We start from the raw sequence: 27,117 nt of genomic DNA, 5'->3' as shown, positions 1-27,117 counted from the left end.
AGTTCAAACACAGAACAGGAGGAGTTTGTTTAAACGACTTTTGCAAGATAAATGGCCTAGGAAATGGATTTGGGAGCTATAAATCGTAACTTTGCACGCTTATCACGATATATACGTTACGTAAAGATTGAGGGATGACATTCTGAATTGGAGTAATTGAAACGTATTTCTTTGTTTTGGCGTAGTAGACTGTACTCAGTAAGACACTGGAACAATATTTTACCAGGAGAGAGGTTTAAATAATTGTTTCCAACTTTGATTTAGGTTTTCCGCGGTTACTCTAAACCACTTCAGGTGACTGCGCGGTTGGTTCCCATAAAGTGGCTGTGGCCGATATCAAGTCCCAATAAAGGCTCGTGTTTAGTCTCTAATGATCTCGGCGCCTACGAAACATTCAAACCAATACTTCCTTTCTTCATTTCCAGACGAGTGATCATCTGTTTGGTCGATCCACTCTAAACAAAGTGAAAGAATGGAAAACAATTAAAAGGTGAAACTTCTCAGAAATTCGATTACTGGGTTGATCTACTTCAGCGTAAAGCTCCAATACTTTAATGTCTTTGTCAAGTATCTGCAGTGTTACCTGTATACTGCAATGTGATGATTTATTCTGAAAAATTCTACACCAGCCTAAGGAAAGCGTTATGTATGGCTACGGTTAAAGCAAATTGAATAATAATATTCGGAGTAATAACGGATACCTCTCGGTCGCTGTTCCCTTATCTTCACAAAAATACTGCTTCAATTCTGTATTAAAACCACAAACCAACAGAACAACCACCGAAATGTGGTTCTGTATATCTAAAAGAAATTCGTGGCGGGCAGCGTCAAATCAGTCAAAAGACTAAATTATTTTAGAAAAGCTAAAAGCGCAAAATATTAAATAAAATAATTATGTCTCAAAGAGAGATTGCATATCTCTAACGATTTACTACATCAAGAAGTATAATCAATCATCCGACGAGGAAATGGTACCATTAGGCAGAACAGGAAATCTATGCTGTTACGCGAAATCTTCAGCATTCACTAAATGCTGACAAGATGCGCTTTTCGGCTGCGTTTGTCCACCAGGAACATACAGCATCGTTGCAAGGATCAAAAGGAATAATATGGAATGGCTAAGTAAGTAACTCATGTCTCACTATCATTCTATGATAGTTCAAAACCTAGTTTTTGGTTCTGGTTGTAAACTATAGTATTTGGGTGCTTCACCGACATAACCTATTTAGATTCTGTTAGAAGTTGGCCTAAGAAGGGATATAGGCTTTGGTGTGGACACTGCTTAGGATCTGGCTCTCTCACTTCTTTAGCAGTCCATTTTATCTCTCACATCCGCATATTGTAATAAACTGCAGTTTGATAGTTTCTTCCTCCCTTAGCATGGGCTACGCTGTGGCCTCATTCAGCTGTTGCTGTTGCTGTTGGTCTAGCGGAACACTCTTATAGGGCATTCTGTTCCTGTTTCAGACGGCATCAACATTCTCTAGCATAAAAAGTCAAATTGGCACGTACTGGACAGAAAACTAATCAACTTCGCTCGTGATCCGTGTGTGTCATCGTTTCCTGGGCCCGTACGACGAATTATGGACCATCTTAGACGATCCGCTGCACACCTGGGAAATCACTACAAGTACTTAAATTATATGGACACTTCATTTTTTTAATTGCTCATTTTGTCCGTTTTAGTTCGTTCCGTTTGGTCGCAGCGTACATCACAAGACACACTTTCAAGTTCATCGTTTAGCCTTTCACTCAGATTTTTTTTTATTACAGAGAGCAGCCACCCATCTGACCAAGCACGCTTTTGTTTCTCTTTTTTTGTTCTGTATTGTTCGTTGACATCCATTTAAGTTCTTCGTTGATCCATTCACTCAGTTTTTTTATTACTGAGCGTAGCTAACCCTCTGGCCGAACACGCTGAGCTACCGTGCCGGCTGTTCATGGATGTTTTACGAACTTTATAGTTCATGTACTTTATTTCTCCGTGATAGTGCAAGACATTGTCTGGTCTTCCGGCCTAAACACCACTTGTTTTGAAATACGATACTTTGATGCAGCTTCATGTAATTCGCTGATATAATTTCTTTTACGTTTTTTTGGTCTTTTCGCAACCATGATCTATCCCCCACATTCCACGGCCAAGTGATAAATGTCTTCGGTCAGTACGTGTGTGGTTTACAACCATTTTCTAAGCTTCTTCCTCCAGTTATATGTGATGTCCATTTTCATTTCGTAATTCAGCCTCACTTGTTTCATACGAGATGGAACAAGAACAATACAGGCAAGCCAACAGCTCATGATCAATAGAGACTACAAGGTTTATTCTCATGTCTCCCTATGTTGTGAATATGTCTCACATTCAGGGTACCGGATGCTAGTAACAAACGTTGAGCACGTTAGCAGACACAGTAAACGTGTTTCACAGCCCTTGCCTCATCGCGCTAGCTTTTTTCTAGATCTGTTACCACACCCTCACCCCTGTGGATTTAATTCGCGTAGAACTACTGCTCTTACAGCACTCTTTCAGAAAGATGGGTGGCCCGTACGACGAATTATGGACCATCTTAGACGATCCGCTGCACACCTGGGAATTATTTATTATTGTTATCATCAGATCTACCCTTAAGTACTAGTTATGCAAGCAGATAGATATCATGATTGTTTACGTTCGTCCTTGCAACTGTAGATTACCACAGACTAGGATCCATTACGAGGAGAGACGATGGACACGAATTCCTGCCCCCTCTCGAGGCACACACATGGCTACCGCACGCGCTGGCTCTGGTGTTACGAAATGGCAGTAGATGAATGAACGAGTGGGGACGCGTAGAGGTTACTAAATGAGGGCGTTAAGCGACGCCGGGCACACGTGTCGTGGTGGGCGGGTTACTGGGTCAGCGACCGTGGCGTGCCAAGACGACACGGCCGGGGTGGTTACACTCAGTGGCCGCTTCCACTTCGGCGCAGGAGGCTGGGTTAGTGGTTGCGGTGGGGAAGGACTGGAAACATAGTGGTGCCCACATTCCTATAGACTATGTGACTGATGAGTTATATTTGTAAACCAGGAATCAACATTACACCGCAAAACTGTCGATCGAAAATCTTTGGCAACTGATTTATCTTGAGGAAATGAAAGCGGCACCAGTTTTGTGACACAATCTTAACATGCTCCAGGACTTTTTCTCCCAGAAAACAACAGTGTAAGATGTATATAGACTTCTTAAACCTGCCACCACATACGATTTTAGGATGTTCAAAGCAAGAATTTTGCGTCTGTCACGACAATATCATCAACTCGAAAGTCGCACACAATACAATACTGTTATAAATGCACAAACATTTTTTACATATGGAAACTTAACGACAGATTACAATGGGTGGTGCAACTCGACTCGAATCCTTAACCTTAACTTCAGCACGCTGCGCTCTCAACATTCTTCCAGGGATGCGAATCCCGTTAAGGTGCCCCTGGGAGCTTCTGTGAAGTTTGGAGCACAGATGAGAGATGCTGCAAAACTGTAACAGCGGATCATAAATCCTGCCTTTGTAGCTGACTGGAAAGAAAATTTCCCGCAAAGGGAATCTCGGAACGGCACAAAGTTTTAATCCGTCAGGAAATTTCAAAACAGCGCGCACTGTACGCTGCAGAATTAGAAATTCGTTCTCGAGGTCATATGTCATCTTACAGTGGTGACTGACATAGAAATACAATATTAAAATAAATGATTAAATAAAATTGTGCCGCGCATACATACACATATATTATTATTATTATTATTATTATTATTATCATTATTATTACACATTTTTGCCTCCAGGACGGTGGTTTCTTGAATGTCACACGATTATTCATTTTTTTCCTTTTTTTCTCTTCGTTTTCTCTTCCCAAACAAAACCTCTTCATTCTTTGGCTGTGTTCCTGTTTCCTTTTTTCTGCCCAAAATTTTGCTTGTTTCCTTCGTTTCTTTTACTTCAGATTTAGTTTTCACAATTTTGTTTCTGAATCTGTCTCTCTCATTTATTGCTTTAAGTATTCTTCTATTTCTTGAATGAAGTTGTCTTTTTGATTTAACTTTTTACTAGCTCAAAAATCCTGTAGGCGAGTTTTTTGTTGTTCATTCTATGCATGTGTCCATAGAACGTTAGTCGGCATTCATATAATTCTTTGATTGATATCGTCATTCATATAACATCTCTGTGTGCGGCTCCAAAAATTGTTCTGAGGATTTTACGTTCTATTTTTCTGTGTTTGTGATGCCTGATGCTCAGATTCTGGTCGTTTCTGATGCGTAGAGTGCTTCTGGTAGTGGCTGATTTCAGCCTGTCTTGAAATACTTCTTTTATTATAGTGCGCCCATGTCAGTACACTTTTTGAAGCTTTTCTGTTCTTTGTATGTTGGATGCCTTGTTTAATCCTTCTATCTGTATACATTCCATGAGGTATTTGAATTTTTCCACTCTGTTAACCTTTCCGTATTTTGTGCACATGGCTTGGTTTCGTTGTTGTTTCTATCTTTGTATTGCGTTTTCTCATACGATATCTGTAGACCTGTTTTCTCAGAGACTTCATGTAAGCATTGCAGCGTTTTTGTGCTTCTTTATCTGCTGTTGCTGAGTAGTACAATGCCACCTGCAGATGCCAAGCATTTTATAATCGCCTTGTTTGCAAAAGTACTTCCTTACTGAATTCCTTTTACTTTTTCTTCGCATAGTTTGATTGTAATGAACGTAACTTTTCACTTGATGACGATGAAATCAGAAGTGAAGTGCGTAGAGGTTGTACGAAATCGGTGTCGATGACCAAAGCTATTTGTTCAAGATTTTTGCTGTAATATCATTGATGGTTACAATATTTGTGATTATACAGTTTCTGTATCTTCAAATCACAATGTCGTTCAGACATGCGTGCAAATATGAAGGAGCAGACAGTGCTATGATGATTACAACAGTGGTAAGTACTATGAAATGAATTCACATTTCGCGGATTTGGATTTGCACCTGGAAAATTTATGCCGGCTCGGGACTCGACTCCGGATTTGCCACCTATCGCGAGTGATCGACTTAAAAATTTCGGCTATCCGAATACGCCTCCAGACTGCGGGAATCACGAAGTGTGCTAGCGGAAGCGGAAGTCTGGATCACTCCTGCAGGCGCACTAGGATAGCTGAAATGGTTAGAGCGATCGCTCGCAATAAGCGGGAAATCCTGGTTCGAGTCCCGGTCCGTCGCAAATTTTCATGTGGCGGAAACAGGTGACTTCAATACAGACTCACTAAATGCGAAACCATTTCGTAATACTTGACTAAGTAGCAGCGCAAACAATGCAGTTCATTACGGACGAAATAGTTATTCAAAATATCTGCTCGTAACGATCGCCAGAATAGTGTAGTTAAATATATAGCGTGAGATGCGACTGTAGGAAAATGACTAAAGTAGCTATTTGACGCACATAGGAATCTGTAGTTGCGTTCTCAAATGACATTTGATTTTTCTGCTGAAGTAGTGGAAGCCAACTTTTGCACCATTTCCGTTGTCGCCTGAAAGGAAAACTATGACACGAAGTCTCCGCCTCTCTCGATACATCATTAAAGACTGTTTTGTGATCAGTCATAGATTACCGTAATCTGGTACGAAGAATGGACTGCTATTGGCAATTTGTACGTTAATGTTGACTCATCTGTTGGTTATGAAAAAATGGTGAAAGGGGGACAGACGATTCGTGCTCCTTCTGTTACCGAAGAAAATTGATGGTTCAAATGGCTCTAAGCACTATGGGACTTAACATCTGAGGTCATCAGTCCCCTAGACTTAGAACTACTTAAAACGAACTAACCTAAGGACATCACACACACCTATACCCGAGGCAGGATTCGAACCTGCGACCGTAGCAGTAGCACCGTTCCGGACTGAAGCGCCTAGAGCCGCTCGGCCACAACGAAGAAAATTTAATTGTTACAGTTTAGGATATAACTTAGATGTCATTTGGTACATCTCTTAAATTCTGAGTCGCCGCTTTGTGACAGATGCCACAGGACAATTGTTCTAGCTATTACGCTTCTTTTCCAGTTCCCGAGATAATTGCGTAGTTTTAAGTTTTGTATCCCGTACTAAGTTATCTCTGGTTATTTTTCCTTTGGTATTATTATGGACGTGTTTTATTCAATAGATATGTGTTTATACTAAGTAGCAACATTTAAATTAAAAAAAAAGTAAAAATCCCGTGGAAGTTGCATTGAGGATAAATATGAAGCTCAATTAAGGAGAAATATTTCTTTTTATTTCGAAAAATAGAGTGTCATGACGCAGGTACCTATTTCGTAGTGAAAGTCGGTAACTGTTGTACATTTCTGATCTATAGACCGTGAACTAGAGTTAAATTTGATGTTTTATGATACAGGTCTTCCATCCACAGCTAAGGGTCAAAAGATAAACTACGAAAGAGAGTGGCAAAAAGTAATTATTGGGAGCTTTATAACAACATAATAAGAACTGTGTGATGTTGCGCAGCAAATGGAAGTCCGTAGCCCGAAATACTCGGCAGAATTGCACAATTAAAGTATTCCCTTTCAGAGCGGCGCAGCAATTACGTTGCTCAGTCTAGCATATTATTCACAGCGAGTGAATTTTGTTAGAGTAGTTACGTTTTAAATTAGCTTTGCACCCAGATTCTCGCCAGTGATTCCGAGAGAACTCTTAAAAAAGTAGCCAGACTCATTTGATTAGGAAGACTGCAGTAATTCAGGAGAGATCTGCGTTCTGTACATTTGTACCACTCAGCACCAGTATTTCCTTCTGAAGAACGATGGACACTTCAGAGCAACCAAATTAGAGCTCACGGAAACATTGAATAAATGCATTCACACGTCCATGAATTAACACATACTAAATATAGTACTAAAGAACCATATTGTATTTCACTAATTGACAACCGATGTTCGTCGTAAAGGAAGAAAAATTTGCCTCCAGTTGAAATCCACTTTCGTAGGGAAGATATGTATCTACGTTTACACTACATCCACACTCTGCAAACCACAGTGAAATGGAATGCAGAGAGTAAGTCCTATCGTACCAGTTATTAGGGCTTTTCCTCTTCGATTCACATATGGAGCGCGGGAAGATTGCCGTTTAACTGTTGTGATATGCAGGAATCCGTAGTATAGTCTAGATTTATTATTTAAAGTCAGCAGTGAAACTTTATAAGTAGATTTTTCGGAATAGTTTACGTCCGTCTTCTTTCAACATCTCTGCAACACTCTCCTGAGGGTCTAACAAATACGTGACAATTCGTGCTGCCGTTCTTCGTGTACTTTCAATATCCCCTGTTAGTCCTTATGGATCACACAATCTTGAGCAATATTTAAGGAAGAGTCGGACGAGTGATTTGTAAGCAATCTCTTTTGCAGACATTGCCTTTGTCCAATTTCTACCAATAAACCGAAGTGTGCTACCTGCTTTACCCATAACTGACCCTGTGTGATCGTTCCACTTCAGGTCCCTGCTAAGTGTTACACACAGGTATCTGAAAGTTTACGATTCCAACTGTGGCTCGCTGATGTATATCAGAGGGTACTACGTTTTTCCTCATTGTAAAGTGCACGAAGTTACTCTAATGAACGTTTAAATCAAGCTGTTAATCTTTGCACTACTTTGGAATCTTATCAAGATCTAACTGAATATTTTTGCAGCTTCTTTCAGACTGCACTTCATTACAGATAATTGTACCCTCTATGAAATTTCTGAGGTTAGTATTAATATTGTCTACAACGTCATTAATATAAAACTTCAAAGGACCCAAAACACTTTCTTGAGGCACACGTGAAGTTACTTCTACATCTGTTAATGAGTCTCCATCGGGGCTAACTTACTGCATGCTCCTTACCAAAAAATTCTCAGGCCAGTCACAAATTTCTCTTTGATACCCCATACAATCGTACTTTTGATAACAAGCGTAAGTGTGATACTGAATCAAATTATTTTCAGAAAGCGAGAAATACTACATCTGCCTGACTGTCTTGATTCATGGCTTTCAATGCGTCATGTGAGAAAAGTGTGAGCTGGATTTCACATGATTCATGTCTTATAAATCCATGCTGGCTGGCACGGAGGACCTCATTCTGTTTGAGATACTTCATTACGTTTGGACTCAGATCATCGTTCCAGGCTATTGACGATTGTTTTGTGGATCACTTCTGCTGCCCTTGTTTTAAACGAAAGTGACGTGTGGTTTCATTCCAGCTACCGACCACGGTCCTCTGTTCGAGCGGTCTCTGGTAGATTACAGTTAACAGAGGGAGTAACTCATTCGCAGATTGGGTATAGAATCTGATATGGATTCCATTGGGCCCTGGGAGTTCGTTCAGTTTAACGATTTCAGCTGCTTCTCAATGCCACTGACACTTATATCTATTTCACTCATTATTTATGTGACACGAGAATTACATTGGGGCAATACTCGTGGGGTTTTCTTTGTAACGGTGCATTTGAAAAAAGAATTACGCTTTTCTGCCTTTGCTTTGCTACTCTCAGTTTCAGTTCCTGTCACTTCCGTGACTGACTGGACACTAAGATTAGTGCAACTAACAGCTCTTTCCTATGGGTTTTGTGAAGAGTCTTTCGACAGTTTTACGTTACAGTAGTCATTGACGGCTTCCATCATTGTCCCCTAAACAGCCAAACACGTTTCATTCAGCGCCTCTCCACGTATAGCACTGTTCTTTATGTAGATACATATATTCTCCATACGTACTCCACCCGTAAGGCACCATATAGTGTTTGGCCTTCAAAACCGTATCATTCACTTTCCTGTTCCACTCGCAAATGAAGCGAGGGAAAAACTTTGGTCTATAAGCTTACGTAAGTGCCCAAATTTCTTTTATTTTGTCTTTGAGGTTGTTACGCGAAATACTTTCAGAAAATATTTTTTTCAAAATGTGGGGTCACAGTCATATTTCTTTTTTTTGGATTGTTACGTTTACACGATCATGATTTCGGCTTTAAGTTGCCATTATCAAGTGTTTCAATGTTGTACAGTGCCTAAGATGGTGTACTGTCGTATTTAAAATTTACTATTAGACACGTTGTCTGTAGTATAAACACATTGTCTGTAGCATAGACAATGTGTCTAATAGTATAAATACGACAGTATGCCATCTTAGGCACTGAATAACATTAAAATACTTGATAATGGCAACTTAAAGCCGAAATCATGATCGTGTAAATGTAACGCTGAAAATAAAAAAAAACAGTCTAATGGCGGTACTGACTTTGAAGAAACTTTCAGAAAACGTTTCTTCTTCCAACGCATCACAATTGTTCGTCAGTTTGGAAGTTGTACCTAAAAGGACTGATAGAGGAAATTGAGAACATCCAAGGAACAGTAGCGCGTTTTTAGAAAGCGTGAAAGCGCTTGGAGGCGCTCATGTAACTAAAATAGCAGACGCCACAATAGATACTGTTCACTACAGTGTAGTTTGCTGTTAAAATTCAATGAGAGTACATTGCTAGAAGAGTCAACCAATATATTACATTGTTATTTTTACTGTATTTCATGGTTTTACAGACAAGATTAGCATGTAGTCTTGGATTTCAAATGGAGTACTGAAATGTCCATTCAAAGTAAACTCGCCTTGTGTGTCTATTTTGTCGTGTGGTAATATGTTGGTAAAAAGCTGTGGCAGATTTCTTGTTGCGTGTTCTTGAGTCCGTTGAAAGTCGCCTTGTTTATTTGTAGGTTTGTACGCCAATCTCCCCAGCGTCTCCCTAACTCCACATCGACATAGAGTAGCTGAAATTTCTGTGCTGATTAGAATGACTAGAAAGAGTAATATTTACATTAGAGTCTCACCTACTTAGTTTATTTCTTCCTTGGATACAACTATTACTCTTACTATAGAGTTGTGACACGTAATATTCACAAATATAAGTCTTTATCAGAGAAAAACCAAAATCGGAGTCTTTAATATGACATTCAACAATAGAGATAATAAAAATCAACGATATTGCACTGATAATGTCTTTGGTTTCTACACACATGACAGTATCTGACACAGTCATTTCCATTATAAAATGTGATACTACAATACCTCACTGAAAGGTCACGAATATAAAATCAGAAAGTTTCACGGATTTTTAGTGACGATCGTTTTTACCACACACCATACACGACTTTAACGATCGTTTTTACCACACACCATACAGGATTCGAACAGGGGGGCGGCAGTACCAGTAGCATATCAAGTACTCTCCGCTACATACCTTAAGGTGCCTTGCTCTGTATAGATGTAAATGTAGAAGCATACAGAAGAAATGCATCCTTCATAACGGCTAACGAGAATGGATTGAAAGCTACGATGCAGTTTGTGGGGTTAATAGTGAGAAAACAAAACCATTAAAGAATTAGTGACAGATGATCCATATTAGGGAAATAACTAATGATTTTTAAACTGTTTCCTGCTACAGTAAGTGTCTACAGAAAAGAGAAAAAATTGTGGGTTTCACTTCCTGTCGACGGCGAGATCTTTGGTGACTGATCACATGCTTTGCTTAGTCAAGGCTGTGGGGTTTTCAAAGGTACCATACGATCGTGTAGTTTAAGCGAATTAGGGAAATCCCGGAAAAAAACTAAATCTGGGTGTCTGCGGCTCTACTGAATACGATTCTAGTTTTCCACCACTGCGCCACATTGCTTGGTCAATAGCATTTACAGAATATGGATTCCCAGTAATCTAGCAGATTCTTCGTGTTACCTAGCTGCTTCACTCTGAGTCGCTGTCTTTCCTTTCTTACATTTCGCATTTATCCATTACAATAAACACATAGTCTCTAAGATTAAAATTAACCGTGCTGGACCAACCCAGAAAGTTAATAAGTGCGATTACTGTGACATCTATGCTACGGATTTTGTTCCATATTTATCTACATGATATAATTTGACCTTTTATCTCGTAAGTTAAAGGAAACTGGCATATTTCCATCTCTGATACATAGACGCACGCCTCTACTAATACACCACTGTGTGCTGCTTGTGGTACACTGTGACTAACCTCAAATGAAATCTGTCGACTGCTATGGCAACCAACTACATTATAGCCTGCATTTATTATGTTTCTTCCTCAATAATAGTTATAGTTATCGACAGAAAAATGAGTACACGGATAGCAAGAAAGAGATAGATAACACATTCAACTACCTTTTATAGAGCTTTTTAGAGATGGTGGCTGGGGCGAGGGGAAGCAAGGAGGTGTGGCGTTACTTTAAACTATTGTTGTTGCAAAGGTTCACAGTAGAATAACTCAAAGGGGAAAGTAAGATTTCTTGAGTGAAACGGACAGCATATTCATGTGATATAACGGTCTCGGTGATAAGTGGGGAAAGGTGGGGTACGGGGTGAGTCTAGATTCACTTCAGTGACGTGTCTGCACTTTTCTACTGTTTTGCTGTTTCAGTCGATGGGGCAGCTCTATCGAATTTCATATTTGTTGCCAGTCGATCGGGAAAACTGAAGAAACAAAAGTTATATTCCTGGTTGGACAGTGAGCCTACTTTTATGTAAAAACAAATATGTACTTGCAGTATAGAAAACAAGCCATTTCTTCACCAAAAATGCATAAATGATTCAAATTTTGCCAGGACTAAAATGTAAGAATACATCATCTTGTGTGAGTTGTACGACGCAGTTGTTTTTATTCGAATACCATTATTACCTGGAGTTTAGCAGATTTTTAGCTGGTGCATGTTTCTGGAGAGCGGTTAATATGCAGTAGGTTATAGCAAAAATTAAAGGATTTGTTTACTGGTTTTGTGTGACTGTTATGCTGAATTTAATACAGAAGGCGAATTAGGATTTAACAACACTAACAAGGACTTTGTGAGCAGTAGGAAAGAAAAGGAAGGAGCGATGACGATCTCAAATGAAACTGAAACTTGGTTGCTATTTCGTCTCCTTTAACTGCTTAGCGTAATTTGATATAGGTGATAACATGTCCAAAGATGTGTGCCTGTTTCAATCAGCTGAAAACTTTGCGTGACATTCTTTGGACTGACACACAGCAGGCTGACAGTAATATACCACTGAGTTCTCTGAAGGGACAACGAGTCATTGCTTTGGCAGGGAAAGTTTGAAAGGGTGCATTTTTAGTCAGCATTTAGCGAAACTGATAGTATTTCTTGGAAAAGGGGGGGGGGGGGGAGAAGGGAAGTTGCACAACAAAACTTTAATTGGAGAGATCACACGATGCTATTGGGTATAGAGGAGGTACTGCTTTCATAATTATCTACGTTCACTTCATTCTGCTTGCAATGCTTCTATCATATATAGTCAACTGATTCATTTTATGGACGGATCGTGTGAATCGGAACTCAGTGTTTTGCAAATTTTTTGAGTTTCGGACCCAAGTGGGCGACAGAATTCTCACAGTCTTTGTCATCCGTTAGCCCGTCATACTTATGTAGCCCCTCTCAGCTGAAAGTAAGTCAATTGTTATATCTTTCTGTTGAGCATTATCTTGGTGTTATGAAAATACGGGATAATTGCCTTTCTCCGTGGGCCTGAAGCCCATATGTATATAAACAGCCGTTACAATTATTTTCTTGATCCTCTTGCTTGAATAATGTGCACTGTTACTTCCACTACTAGTGGACTTTCTCATTCTCTTGATGGATTTAGTATATTATAAATTAGCTAGTTATCTTATATGACAGTCTTGTTTACAAAATGTTAAAGACGAAAAAAGGTGCAATATAGGGATACAGTCTTTCGCCCCGACTTCTTAATCGATACATCTAAGAAACATTGGCGGAAATAAAAGAGAAGTTGATGAGTGTGACTAAAATTCGCAGTGAAAGGATGTCAGCGATAAGATTTGCCGGTGACGTTGTAATCTCCAATGAAGTTGAAGTGATTTATCGGATCTGTTGAATAGAATGGACAACGTAATGAGTACAGAATTTAGTTTGCAAGTAAAGCGCTAAAGACAAAATTAAAGGAAAGCAGCAGAAATGAGAATAGGTAGAAGCTTAACATCAATATTTGTGGTCATGAAGAAGAGGAAGTTAAGGAATTCTGCTACCTTGGAAGCAAAATAACCCATGACAGACAAATCAAGGGGAACGTAAAAAGCAGACTATCCAGGCAAACAGGGCATTCCTGTGCTAGAGAAGTTTACTGATAGTAAACTTAGGCCTGTGTTTGAAGAAGAACTTTTTGAGCATGTGCGTTTGGAGCGCAGCATTGTATAATAGTGAATCATGGAAAAGGGATAGCCGGAATAGAAGAGAATCGAAGCGTTTGAGATGCGGTGCTACACAAAAATGTTGAAAATTATCAGACTGAAAAGGAATGAGATGTTTCTCCGCAGAATCGGCGAATAAAGGAACGTACGGAAAACACTGAAAAGACGAAGGAACAGGATGATAGTACATGCGATAAGAAATAAGGAAAATATCGGCCATGGTACTCGATGGAACTGTAATGGATAAAAACTGCAGGGAAAGACAGAGATAACAATTCATCCAACAAACAGTTGGTCTTGGTGGAGAGCCAAATCGAACTAGTCAGATGATTTATGACTCAACAAATAAATAAATAAATAAAATATGTAAATAAAATGAGTAAATACAGGAAGCTAAAACAGATCCCTTTCAATAATGAATAACTTTTCCTGCAAATTTATTCTCATTTTCCGCACTTACCATCTGTTGCACCGCCTACAACAGGCGGTACTATCAATCTGACTATGTAACTGTCCTTTCCTCTCTTGATCTCTTGCACTAGTACCTAATTTCTTTTCATCAACTGCGATTTTCAGTTTCATAAGGGAACTCGACGAGCAGTGCGTCCAGTGATCGCAGGAAGCACATTTTTTCAAGTCACCTCTGTTCAAATGTTGAATTAATATGCTTATAATTTACCGTCGGTGATGTGTCCTTATTTGTGCATTGTACGAATCATTACTTAGTATAATCCAGCTTCGTTGAACTACTCAGTTGCACATTGGATATTTTATTTAGCAGACATAAATTTGATTAATCACAATGCAAACATTATAGTAACCTTTCAACATATACTGCATAAATCATGCTCCGGGCACTTACCGATCTGTCAGCACAGTAGCAGTGTAGCGGAACCCGTCCACCTGCCAGCGGCTCAGCTCGACCTCATGACACCTGCACACACAGAGGATGGTCAACATCAGAGCTCTCTTTCTCGAAATTTGCCACAAAAAAGTGAAGTATATAGAAGAAGAGGGGGACGGCGTCACTGCTGTTGTGAATGTGGTAAAATGTATTAAAAATGCGGCTCGGATATCGCCGATTTAACTAAACTTTAACAATACAAACGATTTTTAGCGCTTCGTTGTGTTGGAGGGTGTTCGTATATACCCGTAGTTCACTACACAAAATGACTGCATCATATCCTGGAAATGCGTAATAAGTGAATGCTAGGGTGATAATGGGACAAGCTACGACAGATAATTGTAGCTGACACGGTTGTAATAAAGGAACTGCTTACTTCAACAAATATCGCAGGTATTATTCACAAATGTAAACTGTGAGCGTGAACTAGACACTGTCTCGGTGGCGGCCGGTGTGGCCGAGCGGTTCTAGGCGCTTCAATCTGGAACCGGCCGACCGCTACGGTCGCAGGTTCGAATCCTGCCTCGGGCATGGACGTGTGTGACGTCCTTAGGTTAGTTAGGTTTAAGTAGTTCTAAGTTCTAGGGGATTGATACCTCAGATGTTAAGTCCCATAGTGCTCAGAGCCATTTGAACCATTTTGAACCACTATCGCGGTACTATCAGCAAAGTCCTGCCTGAAGTGTGCTTAAAAATTGTTAGTTCATCCACTGACTATTGAGTCTCCCTCATAGTGAAAACATTACCGTAAAGTTTCTACATCCCGAGCGCTGATAATCAAAATAATTTATTGTTGAAATAATAAATACAAGTCCTAACTGTTCGTTGAATCATAAATAAAATCCGACATATGGTGACCATATCTTTAGACACATCAGATGGCACCTCTCGTATTTATTAACACACATTTTAATAATCTTAATAGACATATTAAATCTGAATTTGAGCCTGGACTCAGAGGCCGTTTGATTTAACTCTTTGGTTGCAAAAGTACTACTAGGAAAGGAATAGTTCGAAAACGTATTGTGTTCATCCGGTTGCCTTCCATTCAGAAAGCTGTTGCACTCAGCGACTGTTATATTGGCTTGTAAATCATAGATTGCAGTGATCAGTCGTCCTTTTTAAATTTTATTGTGCAGATCTAGATTACGACTAGAAGCTAGCCATTCTCAATGCACTATTGTTTTCGCTCAAAGCATGTAATTCCTGTTGGTCGGGCTTCATCCACAGTTCATCAGGCTGTCATAGAAGAAATATGGGTTTTGCAACTGTGAATAATTGCGTGGTGTTCGCGTGATGACAGCTTGGCAGTCAGGTGGACACACCGTATCAAAGGAATGCCAGAGTGGCAGTCGAAGGGTGGTTTCGGTAACAGAGGAACTGAAGAGGGAGAGGGTTGGGTTGGGTTGTTTGGGGGTGGAGACCAGACAGCGATGTCATCGGTCTTATCGGATTAGGGAAGGAAGTCGGCCGTCCCCTTTCAAAGGAACAATCCGGAAATTTGCCTGGAGCGATTTAGGGAAATCACGGAAAACCTAAATCAGGATGGCCGGACGCAGGATTGAACCATCGTCCTCCCGAATGCGAGTCCAGTGTGCTAGCCACTGCGTCACCTCGCTCTGTGAAGAGGGAGATACGTAGATCCGAGAGACAACAGAGAATGGTCTGTGGTCACGGTCGGGAGTATGTCCGCAGAACTGACAAAAATTAACGATTTTAAGAATCATATTATGGGTGCAAAAAAGCTGCGAGTTACATGGTTGAACAGTGGAAAGTACTTACGAGCACTTCAATGTTAGCCGAAGTGTTTAATGTTTATAACTGACAAAGCCAGTGCAATCGCTACTAGCTCTGTACATTATCAATTGGTGCCGAAAAACTGTGCTTGATAATAATTTCGTAACTCAAAAACGAATACAATTAACGGCTTCTTGTGTAACACGATTATCTTCTCACGAATATCACGTCAAAAATTTACAGTGATATCACTGTGATGGGAGTGACGCACACAGGGTTCGCCACTATGATACAGGTAAAATTAAGCACAGTATTAGCATGCTCCATAAACGTTTGCTTCGGTCGTAGAGGTCAGATTAAAACACAGACATGAGAACATTGGGATTCAGTAGTCAAGAATATACGTTGCAATTCGCAGCTTTCTTTACAAATATTATGTAGTCATATTTTAACAAAATTCGCTGCTCAACAAAGCCCTAAATGACAATTATATCGATATAAACAGAAAAAAATAGTTTAATTCTACAAACCTGATATGCAATAGTTGTGCAATTAATTTATGCTTGGATTTCGATGCGGAAACAAACCCAACAATTTTATGTCGCTGGAATAGCCTTCCGTGCCAAATTCTGTAACTGCAGCCGCTTTGTACCCCACTGTGGCAAACATAGGTACAAGTTCTGACAGATCCGCCAGCTGCAAATAAATACAGTTTCCAACCGTTCATCAAGTCAAAAATTATAACACAGGAGAAATTCGAACATCTGCCCGCGAAAGGCAAAGGTCCCGGGTTCGAGTCTCGGTCGGGCACACAGTTTTAATCTGCCAGGAAGCTTCATGTATTACAATGATGGCACGTATTGATTTTCCAGCACAGCTGGATTTCTTTTTATGTAGCTGTCACGTTTCATAAATTAAACTCGCTTTTGATTAGGTTTCCATGTTACTGCCTTTTAACGGTGAAATAAAATGTTGCCGAAAAAGATAGGTATTACAGGTGACGCGGCTCACGGACTTCTCTACTCTGTCACCTTAATCGCCATTGTGTCACATTTGGTTAAATAGTTACTAATTATATAAAATTTTAGTTACTTTTTATTTTTGCTAATGAACCACATCTAATATTACTTTTTATGGACATAAAAGTGTTACTGTTCAGCGTAACTGTTCAGCGTAATAGGCTCTTTAGAATGTTGTTTATGCTTTCGAGGATCTCGTATGTTGCTACGATGTGAATACAGAGAATATCATAATTAACAGCGTAAAACATACACGTGGGAAAGTATTCGATAATAGATGTAAATATGGCTCCAAAAACTAGCCGTTTCCGGGTTAATTTCTTCGCTGGCTTCAGTGTGAAGAATTGACCTAGTTACCAGATACAGAATTTTTATTTTACATTTAAACTTTTCGAAGTTTTTTATTCTTTTCAACATATCATCTTCTATCTTAATAATTCAGTTCTCCGTGTACAAGTCCCAAACAATAATTTGTTAGAAAATTATCAATACTGATGTTCTGTACTTCATTCTGATGAAGTACAATTGCTAAAGCACTGGGTTACGCGGAAGGAAGGGGGGGGGTCTTCTGCTGACCTACATGGATGTGTTTTACCTTTATGCAGGGTGATTCCGTGACGATGTTACAAACTTTCACGGATCGAGAACGGTAAATGTATCGATTTACATCAGTAAGGGAACCTGGTTCTTTTGTTGCTAGACTGTAAGATAGACGACTTTCAGTGACCAAACGAGGTAAAAAGTGTAGTAATCATTGGCTCTATAATGCATAAAGAGCTAAGAGAACTTGTTCAATAGAAGTAATGTGTTTCACAGTAGCGAAGATGAACAGGTGGTCGTAACTCCTAAGTCATGCATTTTAGGGCCCATGATTACTGTTTTTTTTTTCTCAGTTTGGTCCTCTGAAACTTACCTACTACAGCGTTTTCATTAAGTACAGCTGATATTTGTACTGAGATCTCTAGTTATTAGCAGAGAGAGCTTTAGGCGACTTTCTTTTTGTTGTACCTCTGCACTACTTCTCTCGTCAGCCATTGAGCGAATTGAACGCAATTACTTTTGCTCGAGTCGCTCACTTAATGTTATTGTCACACTGAATATAGTAATATATTAGCACAACAAAAGGCACAGGCTGATGTAGTCCGTTATTTTGAAAAGAAATAGCAACTCCAAGGTAAAGAAATTTACTATTGCAGTGTTCTCATTTCTTATTCGTAGTAACCTTGATCATTATCTAAGCTCTCACTCATTCTTTGGACCTGTAAAAATTCTTTACAGCATGTTATGTAGCACCGTGTACTCGCACGGTGAAGCAGACATTTGCCTCTGAGCAAAGGTATTGATATTTATGTAATGTTCGAGAGGACCTGGGGTTGTTTTTTCATGAAGACCTCTGTACGGATCACAAACTGAAAGATTAATGTTAGTATGTTAATGTTAATGTTAATAGAGTGAATTACCTAAAACTTGCACTGCAAATATTGTGGAAATGGAAAGTGCTATTGATGTGCCGTATTCACCGAATGGATTGGTAGTCAGCGGCTCGTACTGTTATCAAATAAAGAGATTGTAATAATACTTAGAAAGTATTTTTTGTGCAAACATACACTCTTTAAATGGAATAATGCCTATTGAAATACAAAAAAATCTTAAAGTTGGGTACATTATAATGTCAGTGATGTACGTTGCAAGATTCCAGTGCGAGTCGTTTACGAGAAATCGTATTTTGAAAAGTTTCCATGCCGACGCATGTTTGTGCCATTCAACCTGCGTAGTTGCTAGGTATGATGCTATGTTTGCTTACAGTGCACTTACGTGTTCATTGAGTGTGGCAGTTCAAGCAGTAGGTCGTGAGTGTACTACAGATTTACCTATGCAGAAAAAGCCGAGGCGCTATTGGTGTAAGGAGAGTGTAGGAAGAATGCAGTTCGTTCTTGTACGGTGTGTGCGGCAAGATATCCCTATAGACGTCAACCATCTCGGCAGTTATTTATCAATTTCTGAAACCAGTTACGTGAAAGTGGTAGTGTAACACCCAGACGATGTAACATGAGGAGAAAAGTGACGGTAGAAGAAGGGGAATTAATGTTCTTGCTACTGTTCCAGTTGTTCCACACGTTAACTCCCGCGGAATCTCATGAGGATGTGGCATGTGTCAGACAAGTGTCCTATGCATCTCCATGAACATAGGTTCCATCCGTATAACATCTCTATCCATCAAGAGGTGCATGGAAACGATTGTGAGAATTGTGTTAATTTTTGTACAAGGGCATTACGACAGGGTACTCCACTTGTTTAGTGGTGAAGCCACATTTACCAGTCATGACCAGGTAAACCGCTGAAACATGCACTATTGGCCTGTTGACAATCCCCTTTGGCTTTGTCAGCTGGAACGTCAGCGTCCTTGGAGTGTAAAAGTGTGGTCTGGGATACTTAATCATCAGCTCATAGGTCCGTTTTTTTATAGACGGATCACTGAACGTGCAGCCTGCTAACAGATAAACTGCCACGGATTTTTTTCTGTGCGGAAAGCTGGAAGACACACCAACTACAACCGATGATACGCAACGACGTATTACTGCGGCCTGCTCTAATATTTCCGCTGAAATACTATCACGTGCGCAGCATTCGTTCCATACCAGACTGGAAGCGTGTATTGCCGCTGCCGGTGGACAGTTTGAACACAACCTGTGATGGTCGATTATCTCTTTACTCGTCCTCGTAACTAATGTATGCGCTAGTATTGTTCTCTGGTGTGTGCTGTCACACTGACGTTCTAATTTACTCCACTGTAATTTGTTAATTTCAATATTCATTGTCCCATTTAAAAGAATACACTTTGTAAGTATTATTATAATCTATTTATTGGGTAACAATAAGAGACCTAACTACCAATCTTTTCTGTCAAAACCGCACATCAATAGAACTTTCCATTTCCGCAATATAAGCGGTGCAAGTTTTAGACGATTCACCCTGTATATTTTTTCTTCTTTGTACACGGTACGCAACACAACCCTGCAATGTTAGCAACGAGCCCGCATCTCGTGGTCGTGCGGTAGCGATTTCGCTTCCCACGCTCGGGTTCCCGGGTTCGATTCCCGGGGAGGTCAGGGATTTTCTCTGCCTCGTGATGGCTGAGTGTTGTGAGCTGTCACTAGGTTAGTTAGGTTTAATTAGTTGTAAGTTCTAGGGGACTGATGACCATAGATGTTAAGTTCCATAGTGCTCAGAGCCATTTGAACCTTTTTTTTTTCTTAGTAACGAAGCAGCCGGAGATATTAAAACGGTTTTTGCTTATAACTTTCGAATCGGTCGGTTCCGGACCAGGGTCCCTTACCGCAAATTGATACGTTTACCCTTATCCACCGTGCCTGAAAAACTGTAACATCAGCACTGACTCACCCCGTACAAGGATTACACTGTTGTAGATTTTTATTGTTGGTTGACCTGTCACCACTTTCCACGCGTAGCAGATTCTTGCGTTGAGATATAGTAACTGACCTGTTTCAGCCTTAATTACAGTATTCAAACGTTTTTCAAAAATATTCTTGCATTATCTGATTTCCAGTAGTAGCTGCGAAAATGTCTTGACAACGTTTTTCTGCATGTTTCATGCGGTAGCAGTCCATTTACTTTAACATACATTGTTCGCTAGAGAAACGGTCATTCTGCTCTTCTCGTCTAGATTCGTCACAGAGTCGTGAACTTTTACAGCCATCAGTAAGCACGTTGGCGCTCTCCTATTCGAATAAAAGCTGAAGTCTTGTAGAAAACACTGCGTATTTGTGTGGAAGTGTTTACTGAGTGTTCTCTCTCTTGGGTCTTCCACACTACAGCCATTATATTAGGAAATTTAACTTCTAGAAATACCACTTTTGTACTCGAGTTAATGAAATGACAGAAACGAACCTTAGATGTTACAAAAAATTCAGTTGAAGCTTTACTGTCGGTATCTCGTAGTGTACTTTTGAGTTGAATAGCGTCGTTCTCCACGAGCGTAAAAGCAAGCGCCGTTCCATCACGAGATCCATTATAGGGCTATAAGTACGGGAGGGGGCGGATGGTGGCCTATCGCAGCATCCGATTTAGCTATCTGCATATTTTATGGCGCTGATAAGCACCGCTGCTTCCCAAGTCTCCCTGAAAACTACTTCGGAGTTCATTTCATTTCGCGGTACGTCCACCATGTAGTACTCAGTGGACGTTTAAACGTCCAGTTTTGCATTCTGTTAATCTGACATACTCAGATCAGTCCAACTCTCTGTACACATAGGATTAAATAAATCTGAAATAACTCACGGACATGGAATTTATTCAGGAAAACAAAAGCAAGTTTGTCGAATGTCAAATAGGCGGCTGCTATATACTAATATTGCACAAATCTACAATATGGAAACAGGGAGTAGTTCGTTGAATCTAGGTATTCTTCTCTGCTGAGTTTCGAAAGCAGTGTACACTACCCTTATGAAATTACAGTACCAAAAAGTCAGAAAGATACTTGTCAATAAAATGTTTTTTACACAACATAATAGCTACGTGACGCTACAAAATGATTATCATGACGGATTTGCACAGGACCTCTGACTCTGACAAGGCTGTTTGTTGCGAATCTGCGACGTTTTGCAATCAGAGCTTTTAATGGCCTTGACATGGAATCTGCGTCAGTTTGGCCACACACCTGAGAATGTCACATGGTTTTATTTGCACACACGTCCACAAAACATTAACTGTGGTTTGTGAAGAACAATTACCACTACCACCTTATATGTTTAAATGATTTAATGCCTCCTGCAGCAGCTAGTTTTTGATGTGTATTCACTCGTTGATCCAACTTTCTTGTGTGACAAAATGTTGTCAGATACGAATCGCTAATAACTACTAGATAATAATGTATAAGAAATGTTTGATCCCACAACAGATAGATCATGTCTGTACGTGTTTGTTGCGCAGTATTTGTTTTGCCTGTGACATCAACGTACCGGTGTATGTTATGAATTAGAATTGTTTAAAGCTATACATTGGTGTAGTGTGGAAAACCATTTAGCTAAGATATTGATTCTGGTGTTGTTGTGAAGAGCCTGCTAGAATATTAAGTGAAGCAATAAAAGTATTTGTCAGAATATGTGTGAAAATTACAAAATAATGAATGATGCTTCATATGAGTCTTAAACATGCTTGAAATTAATGGAAGCGGGTGAACAGTGTCAAAGGGTATCAAGAGCGTCGTCCTGTTGCACATCGCACTGGAAACTGTCATTTTCGAAAGCGAGATGTGTGATAATGGAGTCCGTAAGACAAGGGGTGCTCCTGGCGACTTTTCGCTTCGATTTTGAGCATCTGTTTCCTCAGGCACGAGATGTGACGACTTTCCCATGACGTGAGTCGCCCGTCTTGGTGTTAGACAGAAATATGGTGAAATTATTGACAGCGTGATTCACCTTACACCTCATAAGAACCTCTGAGCATTGGCTTCTTTTTCGCTTTTGTCCGCAACTTGCTGTTTGAAGCGTCGCCGAGCCCTAGGGTGACGTCACAGGGCGCCACGCTTTTCCACCACGAGGGAGGAACTTCCGCGTCACAATGGGAGAAAATGACAGGATATCAAAAAAGTGGTACTTAAATTTTATTGCGTAGCGTTTGTTATAATATTCTTTGTAACCATTTTATTAAAGAGATTGATAATTAAATCACATATTGATAAGAAAACATTTTCAGGAAAAATCCACAGGCCGGACCGAGCTGCGTCAATTTTTTGTTTGTTGATTCGCTGTACGACTGCATAGTTTTGCCATTAGAAGACCATTCTCTTCTTTACACACACACACACACACACACACACACACACACACACACACACACACACACACACACAGACAGACAGTCCGTTATGGACATGTCGGCTACACGGAGGTCAGCGCATGCTTTGTCACATTGCATGGTTCAGTACTCGCTTGCGTACGAATCTCTTCTATACAAGGATTCACGGATTACACACTTATATTACTGTCGTAGATTCATACCTTGTCATACGTTGTATGAGACTAAGTAGGATATGATCAACACATTTCCAGGAGATCGATAATCCTGCTCATCTCGAGCTCGTATAACATAAAGTCTCTGTGCGTCCATCGTCGGGACCTCGCTCGCTCAGTACAGAGTATCCAATCAAAACACTAAATTTCCGTTACGTCACATCTATGGCCATATATTTTTATGACCTTAGACTACCGGTTTCGGCCAGCAATGACCATCTTCAGATCTGTTTTATAAAACCATGTCCTAACATATTGGAGCCCGTGGCATCGTCAAATGCTAAATATAACCATATGACGATGCCACTATGACGCCAGTATATTAGTACATGTTTTTATAAAACGGATCTGAAGATGGTCATTGTTGACTGAAACCGGCAGTCTAAGGACATAAAAATATGTGAGCATAGATGTGAAGTAAAGGACATTTATTCTACTTTCGGATCACTATTCAATTTGCGACCATAACGCAGCTTGTGAAATCAGACCACCTCTAGCCATCTAAATTCCCAAATCGTTATTTTATTGAGCATCCAGTTTCGGTGATATTTACGCCATCTTTAGGTCCCCTGTCCGACCTGTAGGAAGACTTCTAGCTCCGACCGACACAAAATAGCATTCAATGACAGGCATACGTTGATTTTTGAGACAACATTCATTTATCACCTGCCGACTGTTCAGAAATTTGCTACACACATCTGCAAAGGTACCTATGCATGGCGAAACAAGAGAGTAAATATGCCTCCAAAATAACTACACTGCATCACACAAGACTTTTCTTATCTTGTGAATGAACATTATCGACAGAAAATAAATCAAGCTTGAAACAAATTGATGATTCTACCTACACTATGTGATCAAAAGTATCCGGACACCCCCAAAAACATACATTTCTCATATTAGGTGCACTGTGCTGCTATCTACTGCCGGGTACTCCATATCAGCGACCTCAGTAGACATTACACATCGTGAGAGAGCAGAATGGGGCATTCCGAGGAACTCACGAGCTTCGAACGTGGTCAGGCGATTGGGTGGCACTTGTGTCATAAGTCTGTACGCGAGGTTTCCACACTCCTAAACATTCCTATGTCCACTGTTTCCGATGTGATAGGGAAGTGTAAAAGTGAAGGGACACGTACAGCACGAAAGTGTAGAGGCCGACCTCGTTTGTTGACTGACAGAGACCACGGACAGTTGAAGAGGATCGTAATGTGTAATAGACAGACATCTATCGAGACCATCACACAGGAATTCCAAACTGCATCAGGATACAAGTACTATGACGGGTGGAAGGTGAGAAAACTTGGATTTCATGGTCGAGCGGCTGCTCATAAGCCACACATCACGTCGGTAAATGCCAAACGACGCCTCGCTTGGTGTAAGGGGCACATACATTGGACGATTGAACTGTGGAAAGAAACGTTGTGTGGAGTGACGAATCGCGGTATAGAATGTGGCGATCCGTTGGCAGGGTGTGGGTATGGCTAATGCCCGGTGAACGTCAACTGGAGGAGGTGGTGTTATGGTGTAGTCGTGTTTTTCAATGACGGGGCTTGCACCCCTTGTTGTTTTGCGTGGCACTATCACAGCAGAGGCCTACATTGATGTTTTAAGCACTTTCTTGCTTCCCACTGTTGAAGAGCAATTCGGGGATGGCGATTGAATCTTTCAACACGGTCGATCACCTGGGATGTTTTGGAACTCCGATTTCGTGCCAGGCCTCACAGACCGACATCGATACCTCCCGTCAGTGCAGCACTCCGTGAAGAGTGGGCGGACATTCCTCAAGAAACCTTCCAGCACCTGATTGAACGTATGCTTGCGAGAGTGGAAGCTGTCATCAAGGCTAAGGGTGGGCCAATACCACACTGAATTCCAGCATTATCGATGGAGGGCGCCACGAACTTGAAAGTGATTTTCAGCTAGGTGTTCGTATACTTTTGATCACATATTGTACCTGCACCCAAACGGCCATGTTAGTTTGCAGTAATGAGAGAAAGTGTACGTTTTATATTAAGTTAGATTTCAATGGTATTTTTTAAAAAATTCTCTACAGTTCTTCTTCAGCTACACTACAATTTGGCTCCTTTCCAGTTAAAAATAATCTGTTCGAAATTTGAGCTCTCTAGGATCAGTAGAAAACATTCCCCTGAGCCTTCAACAATAGAAAATACAGAAATAAGAAAACGATAGGACACTTAATGCACAAAATATTGTTTCTGCAGAAGAACTTTAATGTTGGTCTGTTGTTTACTTCGTTTCTCGAACTGAATGGGAGCGCATTGGTCGGAAGACGTGTAGGTGAATGACACAAGTTAGAGAGGTTGCAGAGTGAGACAAGCCCAGTCGTTCAATTTCAAGACTCGACGCGTACCAGCCAGTGGTGTTTAATTTTCAGTGGAAGGTAGTACTCGTAGTGAGTACAATTATTCATCTTCAGCTCGTTTTCAGGAAACAACATAGTTACTCAGTTTTTATTCGTATGAAATACTTGGATGCAAACTGCCGTTTGGATGTTTATAGATTTATTTTACAATAAGTAATTTATAATCCTCCAGCACAAATTGACAACCACTGAAGAGCCAAAGAAACTGGTACACCTGCCTAATATCGTGTAGAGCCCCCGCGAGCACGCGGAAGTGCCACAACGCGACGTGGCATAGACTCGACTAATGTCTGAAGTACGGAGGGGATTGACACTATGAATCCTGCAGGGTAGTCTATAAATCCGTAAGAGTACGAAGGGGTGGAGATCTCTTCTGAACAGCACTTTGCAAGGCATCCGAGATATGGTCAGTAATGTTCATGTCTGTGGGTCTGGTGGCCAGCGGAAGTGTTTAAACTCTGAAGATGATGATGATGTTTGGTTTGAGGGTCGCTCAACTGCGCGGTTGTTGGCGCCCGTACAGATTTCCAACCTTGGTCAGTCCAATCTCACCACTTTCACGAATGATGATGAAATGGTGAGGAGAACACAAACACCCAGCCATCTCGAGACAGGTGAAATCCCTGACCCTGCCGGGAATCGAACCCGAGACCCCGTGCTCCGGAAGCGAGAACGCCAGCGGGAGACCACGAGCTGCGGACAAACCCAGAAGAGCCACCCTTTAGCAATTATGGACGTGTGGGGTGTCACATTGTCTTGCTGGAATTACCCAAGTCCATTGGAATGCGCAATGGACATGAGTGGATGCAGGTGATTAGATAGGATGCTTACGCACGTGTCACCTGTAAGGGTCGTATCTAGTCGTATCAGGAGTCACACATCACTCCAGTTGCACACGCTTCACACTATTACAGAGCCTCCACCAGCTTGAACTGTCCACTGCCGACATGCAGGGTCCATAGATTCATGAAATTGTCTCCACACCGTACAAGTCCATCCGCTCAATAAAATCTGAAATGAGATTCGTCCGACCAGGCAATATGTTCCCAGTCATCAACAGTCCAATGTCGGTGTTGACAGGACCAGGCGAAGCGTAAAGCTTTGTGTCGTCCTGTCATCAAGGCTACACGAATGGTCCTTCGTCCCCGAAAGCCCGTATCAAGGATATTTCGTCGAATGTTTCGCACGTTGACACTTGTTGATGCCCAGCATTGAAATCTGCAGCAATTTGCGGAAGGGTTGCACTTCTGTCACGTTGAACGATTGTCTTCAGTCGTCGTTGGCCCGTTCTTGCAAGATCTTTTTTCGGCCGCAGCGATATCAGCTATTTGGTTCAAATGGTTCAAATGGCTCTGAGCACTATGCGACTTAACTTCTGAGGTCATCAGTCGCCTAGAACTTAGAACTAATTAAACATAACTAACCTAAGGACATCACACACATCCATGCCCGAGGCAGGATTCGAATCTGCGACCGTAGCGGTCGCTCGGTTCCAGACTGTAGCGCCTAGAACCGAACAGCCACTCCGGCCGGCCAGCTATTTGGTTTTCTACCGGATTGCTGATATTCACAGTACATTCATGAAATGTCGTACGGGAAAATCCCCACTTCATCGATACCTCGGAGATGCTGTATCCCATCGCTCGTGCGCCGACTATAACACCACTTTTAAACTCAAATCTTGATAACCTGCCATTGTGGCAGCAGTAACCTATCTGCGCCAGACACTTGTTATCTTGTATAGGCGTTGCCGAACGCAGTGCCGTATTGTGCCTGTTTAATATCTCTGTATTTGAAAATGAGTGCCTAT

The 27,117-nt window shown here is 40.8% G+C and overlaps 1 protein-coding gene across 1 annotated transcript in view; it reads right to left on the bottom strand.

Moving 5' to 3' along the window:
- The window catches only part of LOC126336978 (ubiquitin-conjugating enzyme E2Q-like protein CG4502), a 630,639-nt gene that overhangs the window by 237,196 nt on the left and 366,326 nt on the right, over window positions 1–27,117 (bottom strand). Inside the window, exon 3 of the mRNA XM_050001211.1 lies at window positions 14,092–14,163. The gene's annotated coding sequence lies outside the window, so the exon portion shown is untranslated. The remainder of the gene's footprint in view (window positions 1–14,091; window positions 14,164–27,117) is intronic.

The sequence above is a fragment of the Schistocerca gregaria genome, chromosome 2 (genome assembly GCF_023897955.1).
Source record: "Schistocerca gregaria isolate iqSchGreg1 chromosome 2, iqSchGreg1.2, whole genome shotgun sequence".
NCBI classification, from domain to species: Eukaryota; Metazoa; Arthropoda; class Insecta; order Orthoptera; family Acrididae; genus Schistocerca; species Schistocerca gregaria.
This window is presented reverse-complemented; position numbering and strand designations above follow the sequence as displayed.